Source organism: Lontra canadensis, unplaced genomic scaffold (assembly GCF_010015895.1).
Source record: "Lontra canadensis isolate GAN:19392208 unplaced genomic scaffold, GSC_riverotter_1.0 scaffold73, whole genome shotgun sequence".
In the NCBI taxonomy this organism is placed as follows: Eukaryota; Metazoa; Chordata; class Mammalia; order Carnivora; family Mustelidae; genus Lontra; species Lontra canadensis.
Window position 1 is genome coordinate 2,985,507 of NW_022631067.1, and position 6,946 is coordinate 2,992,452.

The following is a 6,946-nucleotide window of genomic DNA, read 5'->3' on the forward strand; positions in this document are numbered from 1 at the left end:
TTTTTACCTTCAGCAGACGTGCTGAATCTTCTCTGTAGATGTTTCTGTAGGTACTTCAAACTGCAAAAGCCTTTGGTCCTGTTCACAAGCTCAGATGTCTCTGCTGTCCTTAACCTTGAGCTTGCATTTCTTTAACCAAAAATTCACGTAGGCATGCTAGCGATCCCACGGTGGTCACAGCTTTGGCAGATTTAAAAGAAAAAAAAAAGTGTGTTATCTTTACTTGATGCTGTTGTGTCAGCCAATGAGGCTGTCCTGAGTAACAGTTAAAAAAAAAAAAAAAAACACAAAAACTCAAAAAAAGACAAGGGAAGCAAAGAACTTGGTAGAAGAGCTGTTCTGGCCCCTGTGTTGTTAAGGGAAGAAGAAAAAGGAGGAGACAAAGAAAAACCTCACGGTACATCTGACTTGTCGAAAAGTTCCCAACAAGACTACCCTCATTATGTGTTTGCAGTGTTCTGATTTCTGCAGGTGTTACCCACCACTGCTGACCTTGACCAGCAGAATGTCCTGTCACCTCGCTGCCCCCGTGACACATGGCGGAGGGCTGCAGAGCCCCTCCCATGGGCACATCTGCAGTGCCTGTGTGCTGGGGGGTAGTCCTGTAGAGGTTACACTAAATCATTGGAGATGGGAGCTTTTTTTTTTTTTTTTTGGAGAAAAAATATATATAAATATATAGATATATATGACTATAGAATAATGCATTAATAAAATGAGGCTTTTTAAGAGGAAGACCAAAAAAATTCAATGTCTTAAAAAAATATTTAATGGCAATGCAAACGTCTTCCTGCTTCCATGCTGACTTCTAGAACAGAGGATTGTATTGCAAGACAAAGTTGAATGTAAAGTGATCCCCCAGAACATTTTTAAAGTTTTACTTTTCTAAAATTACACATCGCAACAGGTATGGACCATACGATGTCCGCGCAAAGGTCAGTTTCAGTGTAGGATACATACACTTTATGAAAATGTATAAAACATCCTGAAATTTGCATTTAGTTTTGGGGACTCGGGACCGGTGGGTGGTGTTTGCTATGTAGTCCCCCCCGGTCCAGTAGGACTGAGTGCGGACCCTTTTGGCTACAGCGTGCGCACGTCTGGCGTGGGTGAGTAGGCTCTACACTTAGAGTAGGTCTCGGCACCTTCCCCGTGGCTCCCGTTCATACCGCAGCTTACAACAAGCAGAATAAAAAGTTGATAATATACTAAATTTTCCTCTATCCTGTACATTTCAAAAAAGAAAAAAAAGGCATATGCAATATTTACATTTTTAATTTAGTTTACAGAATGGAACCAAAATGTATAAATGTTATGTTTGCTAAAACTTCACAATGTATATTAGGTCTTTGTACATTTTGCCTGACTTACCTTAAATTTAAAATATTTTTTGCTATATAAACTTTAACAGTTATTAAACAGTGTTTTCTTTTTGGCTACGTATTGTTTCTGGATATCAAGATGTTAAATATATTTCTTGCTATTGTGATATGACGAAAGACTTACTTGCTCTGTCTTCCACTGTCCACGCTGTACATAAAGCGTCGATGAGACAATGCTGGAGACGGCGATAACGGGCCTAGAGTAGTGCATTGTACTTAGTCTGTATTGATCATGGATGCTCTCCTTAACAGCCATATGCAATAAAATAAAATACATTATTTATGAGATGAGCGCCTGGAGGACGTCTTCTTCCGCTTGGATGTGGAGTTTCACGTAAAGCCGCTCCTGCTGTTTGAGAGTGAAAAAGTAAACACGGAGCTCTTCAAATACTTTGATGCCTCGTAATTTAAATGTTTTCATCCCGGGAGCCTGATAATGGTCCCCAAATGATAGAACTTATGAAAAGGAAGTGTATTAGGAAAACAAAGATGTTACTTACTTCGCAAACACACAGGCTACTCCCGGCGTGCTGGCTGCCCGCTGTTTGGAGTCCGTCCCCACACCAAGTCCTTTGTAGTCCCTCACCACCGCGGCGGTCGAGCCCCCGACCCATTTTACAGATGACACGGTGGGAGGGTGGGGAAATGGAGCCCTGAGCCCAGGAGCCAGGGTCCGGGCTGATGGCGACACTCATGCTCCTGGCCCTGCCGCCTCCTGGGCGTGCCCGCGTGAGAGGGGTGAACCGAAGCCGGGAGGCAGGGTCACTGTGGTGGCTGGCAAGCGCAATTTAGGAGGCAGAAAATATAAAAATGATGACTCTTGATTTTTATCGAGAACAACTTGACCTCCTTGTTGGAAATAGTTTTTCTGCCCCTCCACGTTACCCTCACGTCACAGGAATACAACACGTGGGTGTCCCCTCTTTTGAGCAAGTAGAACCGGAGCAGTTGGGAAGACGATTTTAAATGTTGGTTTTTAAGTTCTGAGACTGACGTCCTCCGTGTAGGGGTGTCTGGGGACTTGGAGGTGGCAGGACGGCCGGATGGAGGTGGGACATATGATGCTGTGACGGGGCGGGGATGGGGGGCTCCCGTTAGCCACAGGGGGAAGATGGCCTGCCAGGTCTGATGCCTCTGAAATCTACTTTAATGAAAAGAGCAGGTCATGGTCGCCATTCTGGGAGAGTCATATAAAGTAGGAACCGGTAAATGGATTTACTCAAAAGATCTCATCACAAATGAAGTGGGGACTCACTGCCAAAATCTGCAAATGCCAGGAGCATTCGCTTGAAAGTGATCTAGAAACTCGGAGGAGAAGGCAAAGTGTTGTAGGATGGAACGATGGGAAGGGTGGAGATCCCCCTCTTTGGGTTTTGGGAAGAGCGTGGTTCTGACCCATGGAGGGTCTCTGTAGTGAGCTTGGGAGAAGCGTCTCGCTCCCGGTCTCCCGGCCTGGCGTCCTCCGCGGAGGTCTGGTATCCGAGCTGCCCTGCGGGACCTGGGGCCCCCCGGTCAGACAGTACAGAGCAGGCTGTCTGTCCGCGGGCGCAGGGAGGTCTGAGGAGATGAGTGTGCGAGCATTTGGGTGAAGCCAGCACAATGGACTTACCGTAGCGGCGCTTTGATGCCCCGCTTGAAGGACAAGGGATGATAACTGGTGCCTTGAAATGTGCCCTGTGTCTTCTCCATCACTCCTCCCCTGTGCCGCCCTCCCGCGCTTCTTTGATGGATACAACTTGGCGGGATGTGAAGTCTCCGATTCTTGCTTTGGCAGTGATCCGGGAGACAGGGCCGTGTGGCCTCGTGCCCTCGACAGCTGGGCAACGTGACCATCCCTCTGGGATCTGGCCAGGGTTTCTCTCCTGCAGCCTGGCTCTGTCCTGTTCCGCGTGCGTTCCCGCCTCTCCGAAGGACGCCGTTGAGCTGTCGGGCAGATTCCTGCCTGCCTGTCCTTAGTACCTCCTTGACTTCGTGCTAGAACGCCGTCCTAGCATCCGCCCAGCCCTCAAGTGACTCATGGCCTTTGCCCTGACGTGTAGAGAGTTCTGGGCTCCTCTGACCTGAGCTGTGCCTCCTGGGTTGGTTGGTTTTTTGGTTGGTTTCCCGTCTTTTTTCTGAGTGCACTCCTTTCACCGAAGGGGGGGGGGGGACTCTAAAAGCTCTAAATTTTCACAAAATTCCTTATACCTCAAGAACGCTGCCGGAGCGGCCCTGCCCCCTCTCTCCAGCCTGCCCATCTCAGACGTCACAGATTCCCGGGTGACCCCACGTAGAACAAAAACGTTACATTGATTGCATTTCCCAGGAAAGGGGGTGTGAAGTGCCGTGTGGGTATTCACAAGACAGAGTTCACTGCAGATGACAGAAACCCCGGGCAGTGGCTGACGTCTGCTCTCCAGCACGCGGGCGGATCAGAATCACCCCGAGTGTTGTTAGACCCGATCTCCGGATGGTCGGTCCCCAGACTTTCTTTTCGGTCATCTGGGGGCTGGGGCTCAAGGATTTGCCTTGCTAGCAACTGTCCCAGGGGCTGCGGGGGCTGCTGGTCTGGGACCGCCCTTTGAGAACCACTGAACAGTAAAGGGATTTGTTATCTCTGGTAACAAGGGTCCAGGGCTGGATTATTGAGTCAGCTACCTGGCCTCGTCAGGGGCCCGCACCTTCTCACCTTCTACTCAGCCACGCTCGGCATCTTGGTTTTTCTTTCTCAGACCTGCCCCCTCGTGCTTATAAGATGGGTGTGCTAGCCCCATAGGGCCTCTCCTCCCGTCAAAATATCCAATAAAGACCGTCGCTTGTCCTTGGGTACTTTTGGAAGGGATGCAAATGGTCCCAGAACAGCCAGACCTCACTCCCGTGGACCAGAACCAGGTCCCTGACCATCATGATGCTGTTCCCTGGGGAGGGAGGTCCCCACAGCTGGTTTGTACTGAATGAGGCTCAGCCCCTGCGCCTAGGAGCCGTCGGCATCCCGGGACACGCCAGGCACCAGGTGGTGTTGGCTGCTGGTGACAAGCTCGGAGAGGGCGTGGTGTCTCGAAGGGCAGGGCTGCCGCGGCTATGCGGGCAGCAGAAAGTGGACCCGTGATCAGAACCCTTTCCAATGCAAGTAGACCTCAAACAGGCCCTCTACGTTCAAGGTGCACGTACCCCCGATCTCCGGGAGGCTTCGGAAAGGGGGCTCCCAGCAGCGTACCCATGGAATAAAGTGGTGAGTTTAGCCTGATCAAAGACATAGCAGCGATGCCAGCCTGTGTTTGCAGAATTGTGTTCCAGACCCTGGACTCACTCCACCAGTCCTGTGCGGGCTTCTCCGCTGCTACGTACCCTGCTGGACGCTATGTTGTGAGCACTCAGGATACAAAGGACGGAACGTTGGACCTTTGCAGCAGCTCTAAAAGCAAGGACTATTTGGGTTGGAAGAGAGAGCTGCCGTGATTTATCCCCATCAGTGCCGTTAGAGGCTATGACAAGAGATTTGTCACCGACCTTCCTGGAAGAAGATAGCACCAGCGAAAGGGACGAAAGGCCGTGGGAGAAACACGTTCACTTCCCAAAAGGAATAACTCAATAATAATGAGGACTGTTGAATGCCAATACGGACGCTGGGAGGACTGTAGTTTACATCTCGGAAGCCTGAAGAAGTAGGACGTTTTCGAAGGGAATGGAGAGCGGCAGGCGGGTCGCGCGAACTCCGGCCTTACTCAGCTCTGGGAGCCAGAGGCGGCTGTCCCAGACGCCCCTGGAGCGGCGTGGCCGGAAGCCCATGGAGCCGCTGCCGTTTCTGGTCCTGGCATCGCTGAAGATGGGGACGCTACTCGGCACTGGGTTTGCGCAGGAACAGGAGAAGGATTTTTACGTGCGTTTACTTTGTCGTGTGAGTACGTAGCCAGGAAGTGTTTAAGAATCTGCAGTGAAGGGGGGCGCCTGGGTGGCTCAGTGGGTTAAGCCTCTGCCTTCAGCTCAGGTCATGATCCCGGGGTCCTGGGATCGAGCCCAGCATCGGGCTCTCTGCTCAGCGGGGAGCCTGCTTCCTCCTCTCTCTGCCTGCCTCTCTGCCTACTTGTGATCTCTCTCTCTCTCTCTGTCAAATGAATAAATAAAAAAAATCTTTAAAAAAGAAAAAAAAAAAGAATCTGCAGTGAAGGGCGCCTGGGTGGCCTGGTCAGTTAGGTGTTGGCTTTTGGCTCGGGTCATGATCCCAGGGTCCTGGGATCGAGTCCTGTGTCGGCTCCCTGCTCAGCAGACTGTCTGCTTCTCCCCCTGCCCCTCACCCCACTCTCACGTGCTGTTTCTTACGCCCTGCCTCTCAAATAAATAAAATCTTAAAAAAAAAAAAAAAAAAAAAGAATCGGTAGTAAAGGCTGAAAACCTGAGGACGAGATCAGGGTCTTAGGTCAGTCCTGACCATACCCCACGCTATCAAGTCCTACTGCTAGACGACCGCCAGTAATACAACGTCGAGAGATGACAAAGCCTGGCGCAGCCAAAGTGACAGAATGGTGCTCACGAAATCTGCGCGCGACCATCTCTCCATCTTGGTTAAAGATGCCCCGCCCCTCCCCCAGCCCGTTTTCTTACAGGGAGTCCAACTTCCCGAGCCTGGTTGACACAGCCCATGGCCTTCGACGGGCCCATCGCGGCTCCCACCGCGGCCACCCCTTCCGCTCGTCCGCGCCCGAGTCTTGCCGAAGTCCGGGAGCCACCCCCAGCTCAGCACGTGGACACAGAATGACGCCGGTAAGACCTGCTGGGCTTGAAATCATGTTGAAAACATTCTTGTATTATACCTTTGGAAACCTCTTATTTGGAAATTTATTGAGTTTTGTACTTCAGGGACAATGATTATTGGATGGGTTTTACCTCTGGTGCTTCTTCATATCCGGTCGTTACCTTCTCTGTAAATGTCTTGATACTGTTCCCTGTTTCACGTCCGTATTCACTATGGCTAGAGTTTTCTCCATGTCAGTAATTCCCTCCAACTGTGTCTAACCCACTCCTTACGCTGCATATGCACTAGTGTCACGTCGGTGTTGCACGGTCCTGGTTCGTGGCTTTCGGACTTCATTCCGCTTTTGATCTTATTCTGACTTGGGTTACGGACTCATTTCAGAGCCCTTAATGTATTGAATCCAGAGATTTGGCTGAATGGTTTCCGAGTTTGAATCATTTCTGGGGACTTGGCCTCATGAAAGTTGCCACAGACTATACATCCTGCTCCCCATCCCGCGAACCAGACTCAGCTTCTGCTTCTCTGCCGCACGCTCCTAGTGCTGGTAAGAGTTACACTGAACTCATGACCCGTGTGAACCCTTTCAAGACTCTGTTCCCTTTGCCCTAGAGCGCGGAGGGTGCCTTCTTCACCTGGAAACCTGTACGCCGGCTTCAAGACAGGTATCGTCAGCTGGACCTGTCAGGATAAGCTAGGTGATGCTGCAGTGAGAAGCACGCCTCGGATCTCAGAGGCGTATTTCTCATAATGACATCTCCAGCGTGAGCCGGCGGAGGGAGGAGCGAGGTCTAGCTTACGGTAGTCACCAGAGACCAGGGTGGATGGAGGCACA